Here is a 22,892-nt window from a genome sequence, read left to right as displayed (position 1 = left end):
ATCATTCAGTTCAGGAGATTCATTCTTCTCTTAATTCCACGGTGCTTCCTGGACACAGTTTTCTGTGTCTTTTAAAGATGGGTCAGAGGCCTATTCTAAGACCTTGTATGGCTGTCAAATAAATATCAGCGTGCCGGCAAGGAGAGATTCTAGTTGAGGCCTTTCCCTCTTAACTACCTAAGAAGTGTATATTTTTAGGTGCAAAGGAAAGAGTTCAGCTGCCTTTTGTGTCCCCGTCGATAAGCATACTCTTAATAGTCAGAACTCTCTGGCTCTAAGCATGAAAAGAAACTGAGTTAGTTGACACATAAAAGGGGTGCTTCACACATAGGACTGGGAACTGGGAAGTTGTAAGGACCCCAAACATTATCTTTCTGTACATAGATTTTCTTCTCATGTTGCAAGCTGGTTTTTATCACTCAGTCAACACCATGGGGAAGAGAGCCACTTCACAAGCCTTGAGATCCCTATCTTATTTCAACAAAATAGAGCATACTAAACCAAGGGTCTTTCCCTCTCAGTTTGAAACTCTAAAGGAGAGGATTTTATTGTCTCAGCTCCTGTCAAAGGAGTACTTTTCCTTGAATTAATTACAGTAAGTGGATTTGGTAAAGAAACACATACCTGGCTGCCAGGAAGATCCTCTCACTGCCTCTTCATCCTCTTTACCACTATGAAGCGAGGAAGCCTGGCAAGAACGATTACCTAAAGGACCTTTGACCACTATCAAAGACCTGAACTTTCATAGTCACACTCGAAAGTGAAACACAATGTATGTTCTCAATTGATCTGCCTTATAGGTGCTTGTCAAGAGGGGTTTCACCTTTGTGTCAATATAGAAAGTAGGACCCAAGGCTGTGGACAAGACATTCTCCTATTACCATTTCTTTGAAATTTAGACACTGTTACTGACTTCACTGCAGAAGAGCAGGATTTTGCTCCCTTTGACACCCAGCATCCTCACACACCAACACACATGCTTATTCCCCTCTCCCATCCCACTTTTATATGCACCACTCTCACACAACATATTTCCTGTTTTCACAGTATCACTTCTGGATAGAACAATAATTTATATTATGAATATGTGAATGTTTTTACATAGAACTATGGAAAATATAGCATAAGCCAGAATAAGTTAATCCATACCATAGTAAGGGACAACACCAGAATTTCATTGGCTTTCAGTCATGCAAAGTCAGCTCCAGGTTGAAATGACTCACCAGGGCATTTGTCCTTCATACATGACACAGCTATCTAGAATGTTCTGATCTTCTGGCTGGACCCACTCAATAATGATTTCGAAGGGAAAGGAGACAGAGAAGGGAGGGAAAAATCTACTGGCTTTTCATTGTTTAAGACCAGAAGTGATCATTTGTTATTTTTGCTCACAGTTAATTGACTCAAACTAGTCACATGGCTTTGTCTAATTGCATGGATATGGGGATCTAGAATTTTGGGGAGGGAAAAGAGAATGGGATATTGGTGTTGTCTACTTCATGTCAGATTACTTTTTCTCTTTTTTCTACTTTTTTCTGAATTAAAAAAATTCCTGAAGCTCATACTTGTTTTGTGATTGTATTTGCTGATACAGAATATGAGATTTGTCTACTTGACCATATCTCTCCTTTAGCATTTTGGCTAGTTCCAATCTTGACTGGGTTTTCTCCATAGCAGTTTTGGAGTTGTTTTCCTGGACTCTTTCCACCTTTCACTTTGAACTGATCCCAAATATTCCTCTTTTTTGGTTTTACATCTTCATTTTGATGGGGCATGTCCTACAGCGATTTCTTGAGATGGGTACATTGGAGGCAAATTTTTCAATAGCACACGTATCTAAAAATGGGTTTTTAAATTTAATTTTTATATACAAAAATGTCTTTATTTTACTTCATTTTATTTTTACTTTGATAGTGTGGATAGATATAAAAATCTAGTTTGAAAATAACTTCCTCACAGAATTTTAAAGGCATTTTTTATTTTGTCTCTTGTAGCTAGTGCTTCTGCAGAGAAAGTTAAAGCATTTTTATTCTGATATTTTATGTCTTTAAAAAAAAAAAAAAAAACTCTTGTAGAATCTTTGTTTCTAGCATTTTAGAAGTTTGCAGTGACACTTAATGTGTATCCATTGCACTGGCCACTCAATGAGTCTTTCAAATTTAATGACCCTTCAATTCAGGAAAATTTACAGAAAATGAATTTTAACTTATTTTTTTTCTTTGTTAGCCTTTTGGTAACTCCTATTTTGTGAATATTGTACCTCCTATACTGGTGCTATAATTTTCCTATCTTTTCCATTTTATATTTAGTTTTAGAGTATCTTCTTTTAGTGTTTTTACTTTATTTTAGATTTCTACTTTAATATTTTAAATTTCAACAGTCTCTTTTTGTCTTATGGGTTTTTTTGTTGTCATTGTTGCTTTTTTGGTAGAGGCGGCAGTTCTTGTTCCATGGATGAAATAAACATACCTTTTTTTCTCTGAGAATATTGATAATGATTTCCTCCCATCTCCTTGAATAGATTTCCTTTTCTTCAAGTTTCATATTTCTGTTGGCTTGTTTGGGTTTGTTTTTAATGTTAGGGACTTTTCTCAGGTATCTTGTGATTTTTGGATGTATGCTTATGTATGAGGATTAGTCTCTAAAAAGCTGATTAGAATGTTTGTGTGTATGTGTAACTTGTTGATTATAGGTTTAACCATAAAGTGTTTTTATTAGGTGGTCTCATAGGGGATTCAAAGTCAATAGGTTTAGATCTTTTTCTTGTAAATGGTTCAGATTCTCCAGATAAGAATTCCCTTCTGCTCGGATGGTATAAATCTGTCCACCAGCATCCCTGGAGCTAGGAGGGAAAAAGAGGACTGGGGATTTCAATATAAATGTATAGACTTTACTTCATTCCCCTGTTTTCAATATAGAATCCCTGGTTCGAAATCTGGTATTGATATCTCTTAATCCTGAGTAGCTCTGTACTAGGTTCCACATTCTAAATCTCTGGTATTCTGCCAGATCTTTGGCTGAGCAGCATGGAAGAGGAAATCTTGAAGTCTAATTGCTTCTCATATAAACTTTCAATAAGCCCTCTTATCCTTCACATTCACTTGTACTTCTACATGTTAATAGTTTACCTTGGATTCATGAGATTTTCGAGAGAATATGAAGCAAATCGAATTTTTTTTTCTTCAGATTTACTTACTCCTACCTTAGGATTTAGCTTCCTGGGATCTCTAAATCATTTCTTACTTATTCTGCCTTCCCAGATTGATTATCATTTTCATTCATATGCTGTTTTTCTAAGTTGGAAAACCCCTTATATTGTCACTTAAAAATTGTATTATGAAAATTTTCAAGCATGTACAAAATTTTTAAGCATGTAAAAAATAGAGATAATAATAAGCTTCCATGTACTCATTTGCTTCAGCAAGTACCAATATATTGTCAGTATGTTAACCACCTTCCCCTTCTCCTCCTATTCCAGCATCCCACTAGAATGTTTTAAAACAAATCCTAGACACACATAATTCAATTTGTAGCTAATGCTCATGCTAATAGAACAAGTAAAGACTTAAAAAACTTAATTGTAAAGCACCATATGCCACAAAACTAGCAGTAATTATTTAATATAATCCAATACCCAAATCCATTCCAGTTTTCTCTGGTTATCAGAAAATGTTGTCTTGTTACTTTTATTTCTTTTTTTAAAAAAATTAGAATCTTTATACTGTCGGGTTGATCAGCAAGCAAGCATAGTTGACCCAGTCATCAAACATGAGTCCATATGATTGCACTGTCTCTACCCATTTGTGTGGAGGAGTGACCATATGCCACGATCACTTCATGAGTCTTCATTTATGCCTTTTACCCAAGCACATTTATTAAATGTCTTTGGTCATGCTCAGAAGTGCTGTGATTTGGACAAGAAATTATGTAGTCACTCTATGCATGTGGACAGGTCCTATCACCAATGGAGAAGCCCATAAGGAGCTTTAATACTTTATTTTCTCTACAAATCTTAGGTCTTGCAAGGGCCTTACTTTTTAAAATGGGCTCATAATATCCATTCCTCCTCTTTTACTCACTTCCTAGTTGAAGAGAGAGTTGAATAATCAGATAAATTTCCTTTATAATGTATAGCATGCTCTTGAGGTATTGCTCTATTTCTTCAGTTCAGAATTTCAGTCTGGGCATGTAATTCTCATTCTTCAATGCTGAACTTGAAACATTGATCTTGGGTACAAATGTGAGTTTCACTAATTTGAGGATGGAGATGGTTCGTAGTACAGTTACTATCATTCTTTAATTAATTACCTGAACAGCTCCCTGTGACCTATTCCATCTCCCGGTCCCTGTGCCTTTTGTTCTTTGTGTGATTTGGTGCTTAAAAAACTATAAATAAAATCTATTTTGAGCTCTTCGTTGTCTGTAAGGACTTAGAGTTCTGCAGCTATGTTAGGTTTCATTGTCAATCTGTTCCCACTTGCTTTATAATATCTTCCAGGAATTCTTTGCTTTTCTGGTTTGTGGTAGTATACCACCTGGCTTTCAAGTGCTTTTATGGATTTATTTTTTGTCACTTTACTTTCTGTGTCATTAGAAAAGGGATTCGAGGAAGCAAGGAAGGAAGCTAAACTCAAGGGTAGTTGGTAAGCCATCTTAAATGAAAACCTCTGTGCTTTTTTTCTTATTACACACTTCTTAAAATTTTATTTCATTTTTCTCTATTTTTCATATATATATGTGTGTATATATATACACATATGTGTGTGTATATGTGTATATATACATATATATACATATATATATGTATAAATTTCCAGAGACAATCTTCCAATAGAAAATCTACTGAATATGACAGCAGATGTGCGTAGTCAAACGTGAACTATAACTGCTAAAATCTCTCACTGAAGGAAGAAGAGATGGGCTTATTCTCTATGATTACAAGGAGAAGTTGTATCAGAAAATTAGAATTCTATTTATAGAAGATAGATAAAGCTGATGTGATTCAGAAAAATGCAAATAAAAAATGATAATGAATTGCCACTACACACTGACCAGAATCAGTTAATGAAAGAGACTGATATCACCAAATGTTGGCAAGGATGAAGAGTAACTAGAATTGTGCTGTGAGTATGTGACAGTGGTGAGGCAGAAACTGTTAAATTTCTGAATTTAACAATCTAAAATTGTTTAGAAACTATGGTTTTATGAAAGGAAAGCGAATCAAGAGTTTTATAGTGCTTTCTAGAATTTGTAAACATGAAAGACTTTTCAACGGAAATATAACACAGTTTATAACTGTAACCACCCAACAGGTTCACCTTGCCCAGCACCCAGACAGAGCACATTTATCAAAACAGGGCACTTGCAATTAAGAAAAAGTAATTCACACAGAGGCAGCTGTGTAGGAGACTGGAGCTTTATTATTACTCAAATCTGTCTCCCTGAAAACTTGGATACCGAAGGTTTTAAGGATAATTTGGTGGGTAGGGGCTCAGGAAGTGGGGAGTGCTGATTGGTTGGGTTGGAGATGAAATAATAGGGGGTCCAAGTGAGTTCTGCTTGCTGACTTCTGTTCCTAGATGGGGTGGCAGAACTAGTTGAGTCAGATTACCCTTCTGGGTTGTGTCATCTGCTGCATCAGAATGCAGAGTCTGCAAAAGATCTCAAGCATTGATCTTATGCTTTACAACAGTGATGTTATTCCCAAGAGCAATTTGGGGAGGTTCAGACTCTTGCAGCTGGAGGTTGCATGACCACTAAACGATAATTTCTAATCTTGTAGCCAGTGTTAGTCTTACAAAGGCAAAGTCGTCCCTAGGAAAGAAGGGGGTCTTTTCGGGAAAGGGTTATTATCGATATTGTTTCAGAGTCAAGCCAGAAATTTATTCCCCAGGTTATTTAGGCATATGCCCAGGAATGAACAAGGACATCTTAAAGGTTGAAAGCAAGTTGGAGTTGGTTAGGTCTGATCTCTTTCCCTGTCATAATTTCCTCAGTTATGATTTTTGCAAAGGCAGTTTCATAACATTCAAACTTAATGCCCATATGCTTCTGTCAGATTAATGGCATAATCAGGGAAGTAGTCTACCAACTAAGAATGCATGTCACTCTAAAATGGTACCTGAACCTTATATTATCCACAGCATAATTTTAACTGCTTTGATAAGGAACATTTTTTCCCAGCCAACCTTTGCTACTCTGAATACATGATATAAGTTTTTAAGTAAACAATGTTTAAATCAAAGTGCAATGTTTATTCTCAAATACATATTTAAATCAATGTATAGTCTTTTTAGTTTAATTAAATGTGATTTTCTCATACTTTGTGTTGATTAAGAAATAACTATGTAAGGTTTTCTCTTTTGGTTCACCTAAACATTTTATTCTCCTATATTAAGATACATGAAGGCAGTTAATTATAATTTGTTAATGGTGATCATAATGACTCAAAATGTGAGAAATTCAAACATTTTTTTTCTATGTCAGTACAAATTAGTTTTCAGGACACACATACAGGGAAAAGCATGAGTACATTCTGCTTTGTTTGGCTGATTTAGAATAAAAACTGTAGCAGGTAAAATCAGTAGGGAAAAATTAGACAAGTTTATCTTTTAAAAATTATTTTCATTGTGAAATAATACATGTTCACACAGAAAAGCCTAAACAAGAAAAGAAGAATCTAGAGAGCCATTATTAATATTTTTATATTTCTATATAGGTTCTTCCCTATATATGAATATACATAGTGTGTACTTGGGTGTCTGTATTTCATATGTATGCCCACATACAGATATAAATAGAAATACAGGATGTGTGTGTGTGTGTGTGTGTGTGTGTGTGTGTGTGTATGCATTTCTGCAATATATATTCTGTTTTATAATTCTTAAAAATTAGCAATAAAAGATGAGTATATTCTAATGCTACAATATACAATCTGGAAAAAAACAAATCAACTGTTCCTTTACTGTATATTTTAGTTTATTAAGCATTTACTATATGTTGTTTCTCTACTCAGTGCTGAGGTTACAATTTCTGCCCTAGAGAGCCATCAGTTTAACAGAGAGATTAAACAGACAATTTTGCAAGAGTGATAATTTCTGTAGTAGAAGAATGCCCAGGATATATGAGAACACACAGCAGGGAATTTAATTCATACTGGAAATCACCAGGATGTTTTTTCTGAGCTAAGTATTGAAGAGTGAGTATGAGTTTCAGTGACGGAGGTGGGGTTAGATATGCGGAGGTGGGTGGTGGATCAGCCTGAAAGTTATGAGAGTAAAGCACATTAGAAAAATTGAAAGCAGTCTTCCATCACCACAGGATAGGGTAAGGAGAGAGGCATGGTGAAATGAATGATAAGGCTAGAGAATTAGGTAGGAACAGATAATTAAAAATCAGTGTAAGTGAATTTCATTCAGAAATCACTTGAGAGCTAAGGAAAGATTTTAAACTGGGGAGTGGTGTAATCAGATTTGCAATTTCGAATGCTCTGCTGAGCAGCCTTGTAAGTGCATTGGAAGGGATGAAGTATAGAGTTATGGAGTGTAGTGAGAATTGATAATGATTCTATGAAAGGAGATAAATACACACATATACTGAAGAAGAGGCAGTGGGGATTAAAAGAAATAGGTAAATTTGATGGTTAGGTTTTGACAGCAATATTGCTGGAACTGAGTGATTGTGAAGTATGAAGGAGAGGAAAAAGACAATGTTCATATTTGGATTTATAATTTGAAATCTAGATGATTGAGCATTGTAGAGAATAAGATTTTAGAAAGAAGATGAGTTTCATTTTGAACAGACTGGGTTTGAGATTCATATGGAACATTCAAAGTAAGTCATTAGGTAGAAGGGCTGAGCTGAAAATTTAGAGTCGATAGGACGATAGATCAGTGTACCTCAACTTTGGTATACATAAGAAACCGCTTTTTAAAAAATATTTTTTAAATTGTATTGCCTATGCGGCATTCCACACCAATTAAATCAGAATCTCTAGGGGCAGGAACCAAGCACTGACATTTCTTTTTTTTTTTAACTTTCATTTTAAGTTTAGGGGTACATGTATAGGATGTGCAGGTTTGTTACATAGGTTAATGTGTGTCATGGGGTTTGAATTATTTCATTACCCAGGTATTAAACCTAGTATCCATTAGTAATTTTTCCTGATCCTATCCCTCCTCCACCCTTCACCTGACAATAGGCCCAAGTGTGTGTTGTTTCCCTCTGTGTGTCCATGTGTTCTCATCCTTTAGCTCCCACTTGTAGGTGAGAATATACTGTGTTTGGTTTTCTGTTCCTGCATTAGTTTGCTAAGGATAATGGTCTCCGCCTCCATTCATGTTCCTGCAAAGGACATGGTCTTGTTCTTTTTATGGCTGCATAGTATTCCATAATATATATGTACCACATATTCTTTATCCAGTCTATTATTGGTGGACATTTGGATTGATTCCACATCTTTGCTATTGTGAATAGTGCTGCAGTGAACATATGTGTACATGTGTCTTTATAACAGAATGATTTATTTTTCTTTTGGTATATACCCAGTGATGGGATTGCTGGGTCAAATGGCATTTCTGACTTTAGGTCTTTGAGGAATCATCGCTGCAGTGTCTTTCACAATGGTTGACCTAATTTTACACTCCCACTAATAGTGACAAAGCGTTCCTTTTTCTGCACAACTTCTCTAGCATCTGTTATTTTTTGAATATTGATATTAGTCATTCTGACTGGTGTGAGATGTCATCTCATTGCGGTTTTGATTTTCATATTTCTAATGATCAGTGGTGCTGGGCTTTTCTTCACATATTTGTTGGCTGCATGTATATCTTCTTTTAAAAATTGTCTATTCATGTTCTTTGCCACTTTTTAATGGAGTTTTTTTTTTCTTATATATTTGTTTAAGTTCCTTGTAAAAAACACTGACCTTTCAAAAACTCCTTGAATGGTTCCAGTGGCACCCCAAGATTTAGAATCACTCTCCCAAAGAGGTGACATGGACCAGTGGGTCTCAATGTTGACTCTTCAACAGAATCATTTGAAATGCTTTAAATATTCTCAAGATGCAGGTCACATCTTGCAAGCATTAAATGGGAGTATATGGAGATAGAGTCCATATATCAATATATTTGATACCAGGTTTATTGAGGTATAATTTGCATAATATAAAATTCATCCTTTTAAGGTGTCCAATTCAGTGTTTTTTAGCATACTAAGTTCATATGGACAATTCATATAAGTAGTGTTATGCAATATATGGCTTCAAATCTGGCTTCAATGTTGAATTAAAATAGGAATAAGAAACATCCTTGTCTTGTTTCTGATCTTAGAGGAGAAGCATTCTTTTTTTTATGATTAATTACAGTGTTAGCTGTGGGTGTTGTTAGTTTGTTGCCATAGATGCGAGGTTGTTTATTGAGTTTCCTGAATTAATAGTGAGGAGCCTGATTTTCTGTCATGTATACCCCTCAATATCTCTGTTCAGTTAGCTTAGTGGTCAGCTAATGACTTCACATAGATTTCTTTGAATGTGTTGAACCAGTAAGTTGATGTCGTTTTGCTGAAGGGCTTTGAGTGCATGTGTTTGAGGGGAATATTTTAACCTCCCATTTCAGGACAATAATTAAAGATGTGCTCATTTTCTTTTAGCAGATTAGTGCTTTAAAGGTTAATGAAAATTAACTCAGAGATTCCAGCAGGTAGTTTAAAAACTCTACTTTAGCCTTCATTTCCTGCTTGTGCAAAGCCTCAGAGTTATCCACAGGTGATTCAGGCCTCCCAGGTCTTTCCTGCACATGTGCACCTCCCTGCAAGTGCATATGGTCTTCTAGAGTTCCAGGAATAAGTTAGATATTTTCAATGTTCCATATGAAAATCCCATCCCCCAATGTTTTCTTTTAAAGTTTTTGCTAAGTCTCTCACTTATCCCAACTTGTGTCACTGCCTCAGCTGCACAATTGAATAATTGGCACTGACTGATTTCAACAAATTTCTTAAGGACAGGGCTGTTCATACCAAATGAGCTCCTGCCTTAGATTTGAGTCAATTATCAGTCACATCAGATAAAAACAAGCCCTGAGAATGAAAGTGCTAGTGAGGTGAATAGTGACAGTTCTCTAGGGATGGAATTTTCCAGGAACTCCAAACCCATTCACTTCCTTCCAGTGGCTCCTGGCCTTCTAGAGTTTGCAGTTTGTGTAGCTTTTGATTGGAAGGCTACCATGGACATAGGGAGGGGATAGGGAAGATTGAAATGCCACAAAGCTTGCTGTTTTTACCAAGGGCCAGTTGATTTTCTGGAATAAATGTTCCTCAGATTTTTGCAAGCCTTTGCTTAATTGCTAGAGTTCTGACAAAGTTTATTTTTTCCCCATTTTTAGTAGTAGTCTCTCTCTTTTTTTTATGGAGGAGTGGATTTATGGAGGTCTGTACTCTGCCATTCATAGGGGTTCCTATTATAATTTGTATACTGCCTTACAGATTCCAAAGTTTATTTTTTTTCCCCATTTTTGTAGTATTCTCTCTCTCTCTCTCTTTTTTTTTTTTTAATGGAGGAGTGGATTTATGGAGGTCTGTACTCTGCCCTTCATAGGGTTTCCTATTATAATTTGTATACTGCCTTACAGATTCCAATGTTCAGGAAAAGTTGAAAAACACTGGTTTTTAGAGAAAAGAAGATCAAGACCAGATTCTAGAAGACACAAACATTTAAGACCAGGAAGAGGAGCAAGAGCTTATCAATAAGGCAGATAAGGAATGGTACTGAGATGAATGGGCTTATAAAAAGCAAAGGAAGAAAGAGTTTTAGGAATAGAATAATTAAAGCTATCAAATGCTGCCTACACAGATGAGAAAATTGATTCAAAAATACTGATTTGAATTATCTACTAAAAAGTCACTGAGATATATATATTTAGATGAATTTTGGTGGAATGATGGGGACAGAATCCTGACTATAGTAAGTTGTTATATAAACGGAAGGTTAAGAAAGAGAAAGTAGCTGGAAAGGGAAGGAGAGATAATATAGACCTGTAGCTGGAACGGGACATGAAGTAAAGAAAGTTGCATTCCCCCAGGGTTCAGTTTAACTGCTCTATTTATTATTCATAAATTTTCTTATTGGCCTCTATTCTAGATCATAGGGCTATCACTAGTGATTTGGACTTGTAGGTGAGGAAAGTGACCTTTCTCCCATTATATAATGAAGAAATGTAATCCTAGACATATTAGTCATGGCTCTAGACAGATTCTCAATGAAACAGTGGTGACAAATAATAACTAGATCTATGACGGGCAGTAGACTGAAGTATGAATAAAGCCTGAGAAAACTGAGATTAAATTCCACTTTACCACGCTACTGGTACTAGCTGTATGACCTTGACCAAATTACTTGGACTCTCTTGACTTTGCCTTCCTCATGTGAATAATAATGCTAATCATTCAAGATTGTCATGGGGGTCAATTGAGATAATGCCCAGTCTTGGCAATAAAGAGAACTCCTAGTTCTGCCTCTCAGATGCTGCATTAGAATGGAAGAGTTAGCTTTCTAATATTTCCATTTTCTCATCTATACCATTAAAAGAGTTAGGTTATATAATCTTTATGCTTCTTTTCAACTTTATCTATATGAGACTTCCAATTTCTTTTAGTTCAGTACTATTCTTCATGCACTTTGTGGGCTAGATATATATTTGGAGTTGGCCTGGGACTTAAACCAATCTATAGATGACAGTTTCCACTAGAAAAGGCATTCCAAAGAATTGACTTACAAATAAACTGTAGAAGATAGCTCTCCAAGCTGGGTAGTAGTTTTAAATAGAAGGGCTCAACCTAGAATATATAATAGAGAGTGCTCATCAATGCGTATTCCCGATCCTTTAGAAATGAGCTTTGAAGACAGCACATCTGATGTAATATCAGATCCCAAAGCTAAGTCTTCGTTTTGGGTGGTCCTGGATTGATTATTATAACTGAAATCTTTCTGTGTTTATGAATGTTTATAAATGCTAGTTTTTGGCAGTTGAGGAGACTTTGAAGCAGTAAACCGCAAAAGGGAGAAGGACAAGTTTGAAACCAGACAGTGTTCAGGAGAAGTAAAGCAGAGAAAAGAGTGAGTCATTGGATGACAGGAGGATTGGTAAGACCAGCAAGTGTTATGAGACCCAAATTAGATAAGGGACTCAGAATCTCAGGACAAGGGAGAATTGGAGGCCCAATGAGGTTAAGATGGGCCAGAACAGGAAGAACAAAACAAAAAGGATTTGCCTTCTCAGAGACTGACTTCTTTTTCCTACTAATGATACCAGTTTGTTTTGTTGAATTTACTGACGCATTGTGGTAGAATTTTATTTGAGTAGGTCATATATAATTTAACCTCCCATTTCAGGACAATAATTAAAGATTTGCTCATTTTCTTTTAGCAGATTAGTGCTTTAAAGGTTAAGGAAAATTAACTCAGAGATTCAGAGATTTAAAAGGAGATGAAATAATTAGGAAATAAAAACACGGAAAAGCAACACTGAATTCATTGTGATTTTATTAAAAAAGTTTTTAAACAACTTTTTTTTATTTTAAAAACTTCCTCTTTAATCAAGGCTTTTAATATAAACAGATTTCTTGAATAAAATGGAAAATTTCCAGAACATTGAAATATAAATCCACAAGTCACCAAATATACAACACGCGGCAGGAAAAAACAAAAACAGCAAGTTTACATGATCCCTGTAACAGCCATGGTCTTAATCTCAGATGCTTCCTCCATCTTCCAAGTATGTTCTGGATACAAAGCACACAATAGCTTCTGGGGTCCTACTTAACTGAGACTGTGGGTTTACAGAGCACTTCTCTGTCTGGGCTATGATAGTGGTGGCTCTACTCAAGAAGCAAAGCAGTCATCATCACATTCAAACAGTGTATTGAACATTTTTTAAATATCAAAGTGGGCAACATGAAGTCAACATAATAATGTTATCAGAAAGATGCTGGGAAGTAAGGACAGCTATGTAAAACTTGGGGCTAAAAAGTGGCTTGCCAGCTTCATTTCTTTGGCTTCTTGGGTAGTGGGCACAAGAACAGTAAGATGTGAGGTTCTGGTTCCTGGATCATGTAATGGACACATCCCTGACTCCGCTGAACACCAGATTCAAATTCAGACATCAAATGGTTTTAGGAACCAGCTTGGCTGTGTCTTTGGGCAGCATGACGTGCCGATACTCAAACTGCTTGTTGTATTTGTTCGAATAGTAAGTTTGTTTGCGAGACATGATCACTACAACTGCTACCCTTCAGCCCCGCACCGCCAACCTCCAAGCAACTCCCAGCAACACCTTTACACGACTTTTAAGACACAGTGTCCTAACTGTGGTTTCTGGCTCAATTGTAAAGCTATGTCTACTTTGACTTGTTTTTTTCCCCCTGCTTATTTCGTTCAGGTGGCCTGTCACACAAATTTAAGTTTAAAATTAAAGATGGCCAATTGTCCTTTAAGACTGCTCCAGTTCCACACTACTTCTCGAAATAACTGGAGCTGTTCGGGATGGGCTGGGAATACCCTGTCTACATGGTCTGCCTTACTGGGTGCTTCGCATTCTCTCAGAGATACTTTGCTCATGTATACCATTTGGCAAGAGAGGGTCATTGGCATGTCCCTGGATGACCCCTTGCCTAAGTGGAGTTTTTGGATGGTACTGTTGATCAATGGGGGCTTTGTAGGCAGCCAGGCAGCACTGCTGCCCTGAAGATTTTCCTCAGCACCCTGAAAATGACACTAACATTATGAAAAATTTCTCCAAAGACAGACATTTTCAATTAGCCAAATTACTCTAACAGTAATTTAAATCAGGAAGATTTAAGGCAGAGCTAGTTTCTATGCCAGCCAAGAAGATGGCTCTGCCAGTTGAAAGGCAAGCACATCCTTCCCTGCCAGCTTGCAATGAGATGGTTCTTGCAGTGACAGCAGATCTACCATGCGTGTTTGATTTAAAGCCCTCCATTACCATACCTTTGTAATTATCATCAGGCAATGATGAGTCCTGGGGAAAGTATGGAACTTAAATTCTAGGATAAAGAAGCCTCATCAAAATGCAGCTCATGAAATGAATCTTTCTTCTTGGTGTAGCTCTTCTTTTCAACCAATTGGTCTTGATTTAAGTAAAACTGTAGCAAAACCCTGTGCCAAAATTGTGATTCATTATCACTTTGCTAATCAAAATGTTGTTTCACAAGGCTCTGATGGTGTTCAAGACACCTTATAGGAGGTATGATTTTTCTTTAAGTTGGCTGGTGAAGATCCTTTATTTCGTATGGAAGTCATGAGAACAATTTGTAAAGGCTCCTTTGATTGGTAAATTCTCTTCTTCTTGCATAGTGCTCTCACAATGATTCTATGGGACAAACGTTATACTGCTGACTTATTTGCTGTTCCTTAAGGTTAATGATATGTAGACTACTGTACATCTACCTTTTTCCTACCTATGGACTGTATGTTGTTTAGGAAACGTAAATTTCAGAGAATTTGTAAGGATGAGAGAGGTTGCTTTTTCTTTATAAGATCTAACTTCAATTAGCAACATTTTGCTAAATATCTAGCTTTGCCCAATGCCCTGTGCTTTACTTATAGTTAAGCAGCATGATGTGAAGAAAGAAGCATAGGCTTAATTCCAGATCTCAGTAAAAATCTGAATTCTTCTTACTTGCAAATTGGTGTGATCATGGATAGATAGATATCTTTACCCCTCTACTATCTCAAATCTCTCCTACAATATGGTGATTTTGGAATAGACCCTCTCCAGGTCCCCTTCATCTTTGACACCTATGATTCCATGAATATGGTAATCCCCCTCTTGAAGAAATAACCATCAGGCTCCAAGTTTAGTACTTAGTATATAATTTTGTTAAAAAAGTTATTTATGACATTCTAGCAATGCATATTTAGGAGCCATTTTCTTCCAGGACTTCTCTTCTACCTGTCTTTTATTATTTCAGATAATGGAAATTTGAAACCAAAAAGAGATATGTTAGCATTATTCTTATATTCGTAGACTCATGGTTAAAAAAAAATTGGCTCCTTTTGTTTGGGGAATAGTATCCTTACTGAGACAGCTGTGGCTCATTTAATCTTTAACATTTGCCCACTTTGTATTACTATATTACATACCGAGTGCTGCCTTCCCAGCTAGATGATAAATTCTTATAGGTCTGGGATCATGTTTTTGGGCTCTAAATATCTCTAAAAAAATAAGCTTATGGAAAAATTGTGCCAAAGATTTCCTTTTAATCACTGAAATGCAAACCATTTTTCACAACACCCAATGAAAACAGAATGTATAAATGAATCATTTGTTGTACTGTAGTAAACTGAAGCTCAATTTGATGTAATTAGTGTCAATTTGTTTTTAATTGACAATTCCTCTTAAAAATCATATGGTATATAGCTAAGAAGTTCTACTTCACAAGTAGCTTACCTAGTATATAATTTTATCTATACTAGGTCTTTGTGGTCTTCCACTTCTTAAAACAATACAGTGAAAAAATAGAGTACACACACAAACAACTGTATACTTTGAAAACCAGAATATCTCAGTTTAGAAAGCAAATATGCCAGTCTCACAGCCTGTAGGGACGTCTCCCTTCACTGAGCTCTTCAGCTGGGATTTTGCTCTATTGTGATGCATATGCTGTGATGGGATTGGTTTGCTATCATAGTCTTTGATATTGGTACTGCCTCTCCAGAGCGATTGCAAATTTATTGACAGAAAAGACTATGTATTTTATGATTCTTTATTTCAAGTGTCTAACAGAGTTTTATTTATTTAGAAAGACATCAATTAATAGTTGCTATAATTATGCAGGTAGGGCAATAGACACATTACCCATTGAAAGCTCATAATAAAATAAACAAATGTTAAGTCAGTTTATTAAACTTCCTGATTGACAAAGCAAACAATGGAGAAATAGCTATCTTTATGCTAATTAAACAACCGTAAATTTTGTATCCTGTTTCTCTTCTGTGGAAGGATATATTTTGATCTTTTAGATATTGCCATAGAGTTTAATCTGAGATCTTATGTGGTGTAGGATATTTCAAGATTCAAAATGCTTTTAATTCAGCTAAAATAACAAATTTATTAGATAATTAAATTATTTTCTGTATCAACACTGCTGTATACATTAAAATGGGAGGCGGCTTTGAAATTATTGAAGAAAAGATAGATTTTTATTAATAGTAATTTATATGATATCTAATTCATGTCTCAGAAATACACATACAAATAATCCTTAAATTATGTCTTTCATTCATATTTGAAGAATTTTGGCTTTTTTTCAGAGGAAAACTATCCTAGACCTCTAACAGCACAGTAAATAAAACATTTCTAAAGGTAGGTAGTATAAAAAAGACAGTCCAGAAAAATCTATATAAATCAGAATCCTGAGAGTTCTTTTTAATATTCAGGATGAGAAGTAATTTTTCTCATTAAAGTCCATTGGTGTGAATATGATAGTTCAATATTGTATAAATAATTAATAAATTATTTCCTATAACTTATGAGTGTTTTGACAATTGAAGCTATGTTTGGAATATGAGTATATGTCTGTATATGTGGAGAATAAATGATGATAAATGCCTGACACTGTGTGCCTTGAAAAAGACTAGGCAAAATAATTTCTAAATTTTACGGAAGGCAGAAACAATGCTTAGTGGGATTCATTATGGTACAAATTTGAAAGTGCCTGATGGAAGCACTTCTTCATGCTTAAATCTGAATGGTATTAATATTATATGATACAAATAATGAGCTTGGAAGAGGTAAAATCTTGCAGAAAGCATGCTAGCTGCTTTACTTGTTTAAGCTTCCCAACAACCCTACAATGTAGACATTAACATCCCCTTTACATTTGAAATAACTGGATCTTAGATGCTTAAGAAACTGAAGGAAATAAGTTTTGAAACTAAATCTGATCCCCAATCCCTCACATGCCAAACTTTATGGTCTTTTAATGCATCATGTTGATTTTCTGTACTGAGGAAAAAGCTACTTTTTCTTTTGCTATCTATAATGTAAGTAGTTCTTTGCATACTGGTTCTGGCACTGTCTTACGCAGGATCTTCCAATAACTGCCAGTCACATAGTGACAATTATGCCTGATTAAGCAGATCCTGTAAGTACTTGATCGACTTCTTCCCATAAATGCTGACATTCTGCAGCCAAAGGGAAAAGAACACTTGCCATGATTCTGAGCAACTTTGGGCATCTCCCCTCATCCCTCCCAATAACACCAGGCCCTGAGTTTCCTAAGATCAATGTTCCCAGAGTCTTAGACTCAGCCCAGATTCCAGGGTTTCTGTCAAATTCTTCCTGGGTAATTTGAGATTTTGAGGTCTGTGAGTCCTACAGGCAGACAGGTGACAATTTATGAGATTCAAGGCTATGTTCAGCAAGTATCATTGTTACTATTGGTCATTCTATTCCAAATTATTCATTGTTAGTGATGTTGAAGTCTTCACCATGTTCCAGAATCCTCTAGGAATACATAGGAAAGAGTGCTTTGAAAATTATTAATGCATGCTATTATGAGAATATAAATATCCCCACAAGATAACCTCATAGCTATTGGCTAGCACATTATTTTACAGTCTTTTGATCTGATGACTTCAGTAGGTTCTCAAAAGCCGGCCTAATGTTCATATGTATCAGAATTGCTCAACAATCTCAATACCCCTCTGGGCCCTATCCCCCTGCCTCAGATTATCATACCCTCTAACATGGAGTATTAGAGTAATATAAGTAGCTTAATGTAATAAAGCTTAATTTTATTTAGCACTCAAATGGGGATCAAGCAACATTCCTGAATGGCTTTCCTCTAAAAATGACCCAGGGATTTGAGCTCTTCCTTTGGAAGGCTCCCCGTTTCAGAGTTCCTTGCTTCCAGCCACATAGGTAAAGGGGTGAAGGGAGACAAAAAAAGAGTAAGGAAAGCCTAATGAAAGGAGGACTTGGATCTCAAAGCAGAAATTTTGAGTCAGGCCCTGTGTTTGCCGTGAACTGATCACAGAGAGCCAACTGAATGCAGGAGGACTAGGAATATGCCCAGGAGGCTAACAAACATGGTTGGGGGAACAAACACATAGCATTTTCTCTGTCTCATAAGTTATGTGAGTAAGGCTGATTAGAATATAGAAAAACAAAGACAAGTAACCATGCCACATTTTGATGGAAATGAAGTTTTAATGGGTACCTAACAATGCCTTTATAGTTAATATAAGCCTGTATGAAGAAGATGTGATCATAATGTGACTTTTAGGCAGGTTGTTTTCCTTTCTGCAGTAGAGTCTTTGGAAAAATTTAAATACATCTGCAGTAGAGTCTTTGGAAAAATTTAAATGGGAAGTGTTGATAAGGAATATCTGAAACCAGGGCCAGCTTCATGTAACCTGTCTTGTTGCACAGGGCTGTGCTCTCACAAAGGTCTACATTTGGCTTAATGCTCTGCTATTGTATTGCTGTCTTAAAATTCTTAATCATTTGGAACAAGAGGTCGTGCATTTTCATTTTGCACTGGGCCCTTATTCTAAGCACTCAGGCTGTCTTCCATTACATAGCTGGTCCTACCTGAAACTTGTGCCTTATCAGTGATTAAAATTGAGTCTTCAAGGATAAAATGAAGACACAGTCTTTAAGATGCTGTCAAGGCTAATTGACCTTTTAAAGAAGACAAGTTACAATAATAAAGTTCCAAGGGTGGGGGTGTGGGCTCACACAGGTGCATGTGAACATGAGCCTGTGCAAAGTTTACTAGGAGCAATTTGTTTTAATTGATATTCATTGGGCATCATTCCATTGTTTATTCTTAACTACTCATGTGAAGAGTTGGTTGATGTCAATTGCACAAACATTTGTTTCAGATAAATGGGTGTTTCAGTTGGATAAATTTTAATTAAGCAACCTTTACTGTACAAGTAGTTGCTTTTGAAGCCAAGAGGAAAATGGCTATAATTTATTAATTCTATAATCCAGAATCTGAAGATATTGAATCTTGTCTACTCTAACCTTGAATATAATTTTCCCTGTGAATGTCCTAAATATTTGGCCACAAGAATAAGGAATACAAAAAAATCCAATGTAGTGTTAAATTCTTCTCCTACTGCAAATGCCTAGGCACAATTTAATTATTCTCAAGCTCATATATAGAGAACTTGATTGCTGAGACTGCTAGGCAAAGTAGCCAAACGTCTTGAATTTCCAGATCATTTGGTTCTGAAACAATTTGTTTGTAATTGCTACTTCAACACCACTTGTATACATAGTAGTTTATCACATTTCATAGGGATGTATTCATTTACACATATACCAAAGGACGACACTGAACTCTTAACTCCTTGAGAACAGGTGTTGTATCTCATTTTTCCCAGAGCCTAGAAGATTTACCAGGTACCTAGAACATATTCGATAAACCGCTGATGAGGGAATGTAGAAACAAATAAATCATGATACAAAAAATCACTTTTCTATCAGGGAGTGGCAAAGCATATATTTACAGGTCTTCAAAGAACTTTCTGCTTTTAATAAAGCCAAAATCAGAATGTTTTTGCTTTGCAAGAAAATTTTAAAGTTGTATAATGCTCTTTAGCTCATAACAGCTGCATTCCGAGTGGGGATGAAAGAGGATGATCTTATTACATGGAAATTTAAAACATCTGAGGGATAAAAATAGCATATACTTAACTGTTAAATTCATAAATTCATTATTTTATTGAAGGGTATTTCCTGTTTTAAAAAAAATTGGTGATTGAACATATGCAACACATGTATAAGAAAAGAACAGTACACATACGTTTTAAGGGATATAGATGTTTATATGTATTTGTATTAAACTTACTGCTAATAATCTGCTTTTTCCTATGGTCCACTAGTAAATGCCAAGAATAGGTATCATGATCCTCTTGTTTAATACTGGAAATAGTTTATTTGCTGTATTAGTTTCCTGTGGCTGCTATAACAAATTAACCACCAACTTGGTGGTATAAACCAACAGAAATTAATTCTCTCCTGGTTTTGGAGGTCAGTCAGAAATCAGTATCAATGGACTAACATCAAGGTATGTCTGCAGGGCCATACTTCCTCTGGAGGTGCTAGGGGAGAATTCATTCCTTGCCTCTTCCAGCTTCTGGTTGTTGCCAGCAGTCCTCGCTTATGGTTACTTCACTCCAGTCATCAAGGCCAGCATCTTCAAATCTCTTTTTGGTCTCTTCCAAGTATCTTTTCCTTTTCATGGGTTACATCTCCCTCTTTCTCTTATAAGGACACTTGTGATTGCATTTAGGGGCCCACCCACACAATCCAGGAATAATCTCCCTATTTTAAAATCCTTGATTTAGTCACATGTACAAAGACCCTTTTCCCAAATAAGGTGACGTTTACGAAGTTCCATGGATTCAAATCTGCTGTCTTTGAGGAGCAACGATTCAGCCTCCTACACTTGCTCTGCCCAATATTCTCACTAATGATTAAGTAATGGGATTTTAGATGACATACCCTAGTGTACTTTTCTCCACGCTCCCTGACACAGGAATAATGATACTGTGTAATACTTGAGCGTTGGAAAACTATCAAGTAAATAACACTATCAAGAAAACACTGCCTGAGGAAGCAGGCTTTGGCAAGTAGGGCTCAGAGATGGAGCTCATAACTTCATGATAATACTTCCTATAAATTAAAGTAATGTTAATTGTCTCCCCCAAAGCAAGGCCATTAAGCAGCTTACTGCTCCTACCTTAAGAATTTATTTTGATATTTCCTGTGGCCGTTAACTTTTCAATGGTCTTTTACTTTTTACCCAGAGGGGATGTAAACACCTCCCTGACAGTCCTTTCTTATATATTTCATCTCAAAATATAACAAGAGAGGGAAATAAATGCACAAATAGGTCCTGATAAGCTCTGTAGCCATCCAAGACAAAAGGCTCTAGAAGATTACAATAGGTAGAGCTTCATTTTGAAATACAAAACCTACCAGATGGAGAAAAATAAATCTACATTCCCTAGCTAAACAACTGAACTGTTAGTGACCTTGTCACTAACCAGGGAGAGATTTTCTATTTTATTTATTTCCATTGTGCTGAGGTAAGACCATCTTAACCATCAAAGAAGGTGTTGCATTCCTTCAACACATTTCTATGAATCTCCTACTATGGGCCAGACATATTGTGTCCAAAGCACTGGCTAATTTAGTTGCTTTCTTTCACCCTCTCTGCCTGTAGTTTTTTCATGTAATTTGCAAGTTCAAAACTTTGCAAAGTCCAATGCTTGGTCATTTAAATCTGAGCCAAGGTCACATAAGGACAATTTAGTTAAGTGAGAGAGAAAAGGAAAAAACAAGAAAGCTAAGTTTCCTAAGTGTCCTTTAGCACGTTCCCTGTTCTGAGGGCTAATGTACTGTAGCAATTCATCAGTCATTCTAATAGTCTTTTAACTTCTGTCAGAAAGTCTACTAAATGCTAACATTTTAAATGTTTAATATTCTAAAACATATTTTCATTAATCATGCAAATTATCCGGGCATCCATACTTTACAACAACCACTTTTGAGACTAATAGGTCTAAGAGTTTGTGTATGAGAGCCTGATGTAGTGAATTATACTGTAGATGAAATATAACTTAGAATTAAAGAATTTTGAGAGTAAAAAATTGCTAATATAATTTCAGTATCTATGTGCTGTCATATTTATACATACCCCTGAAATGCTATTAATGTCAGATATTTCTCATTAGGTAGCAAGCAGCCTAAAATATGCACTTCCTTCATTCTGCTTTATCATACGGCTGCTGGATGGATATTAATATTGGTGGATGGTGCATTTTCCCAATACAAATGACCCTGTGTTTCATAGCAAAGGGGACAGTGGATTTGTTTATTAGTAAAGGAGAGAAGAAGTGTTAATTAAGTGTTAATTGCAGTTAGGTTGGGCTGAACTGCAGCACGAAAACCTCCATTTATATGCTGCCAGTCACTCCACTTCCAGAAATTCTTAGCTTCTTGGAAAAAGGAGAAGTGTGTGTCTGGGCCCCATGAAACAGGTGGATTAAGAATTGAAAGGGTACAAGACATGAATTTTGATGGAGCTAGTGGAAATTCTTAACCCTTTTTTCTTTCTTCTCCCCTCCCCTCCCCTCCCCTCTTCTTTTCTTTTGTTTCTTTTCCTAAAGCAAGTTGATTGCCAGCAAGGATGGTTGCTGGTAGTGAAATAGAAAAAAATGATCAAGACCATATACATGAAGTTATACTGGAGTCACAGAGCTCACTGGATTCAAGCACATGACCTAAGTATTTAGAAGTCATGAGGGATTGTGGATCACTGTACTAGTCCAGCTACCAGCAGGAAACAAAATCACATTAGAAAATTCCAGGAAGGCTTATTTATAAAGGGACAAATTACAAAGGTGTGGGCAAAGAGGAGGGCAGGGGAAAAAATAAGGGCTGCGCCGGTAGTGGGAGCTAACAGCTACAAAGTTGTTACTCAATCTAGGCCCTAAGAGATGAGGGGAAGGAGCAGTTACTAGAATCTCAAGGAAGGAGAGTCATGTAAAAGGTCACCTTGAGAGGACTAGTGACCTTTGATTAAGGGAAGCACCAGCACAAGGTGACTTCATAGGGAGAATGAATACGCTGACCTCACTCCTCAGGGAGCGAAGGGACTTTCTGCTCACGGAGCCCAACAGGAACCTGAAGGGACGGAACCGGAATGTAGTAGGTTGTACAGGTTGACATCTCTGAATATCCAGGCTTCACAAGTGGAGAGTAGGTTGGAGAGGGGAGTCAGAAACATCTCATTTTACTATGAATGCTACTTCTTTCATTGTGCGTTACCAAAACTCATAACCACCCTTTGAATGATTT

The 22,892-nt window shown here is 36.3% G+C and overlaps 1 long non-coding RNA gene and 1 pseudogene across 1 annotated transcript in view; one reads left to right on the top strand and one right to left on the bottom strand.

Moving 5' to 3' along the window:
- Positions 1 to 22,892, top strand: part of LOC108312113 — a 199,390-nt gene that overhangs the window by 73,913 nt on the left and 102,585 nt on the right. The gene's annotated exons all lie outside the window — the stretch shown is intronic.
- LOC108312094 lies at positions 12,415 to 22,154 on the bottom strand (annotated as a pseudogene).

Source organism: Cebus imitator, unplaced genomic scaffold (genome assembly GCF_001604975.1).
Source record: "Cebus imitator isolate Cc_AM_T3 unplaced genomic scaffold, Cebus_imitator-1.0 Scaffold7, whole genome shotgun sequence".
In the NCBI taxonomy this organism is placed as follows: Eukaryota; Metazoa; Chordata; class Mammalia; order Primates; family Cebidae; genus Cebus; species Cebus imitator.
The sequence above is the reverse complement of the archived record's forward strand: the minus strand, read 5'-3'. Positions and strand labels throughout refer to the sequence as shown.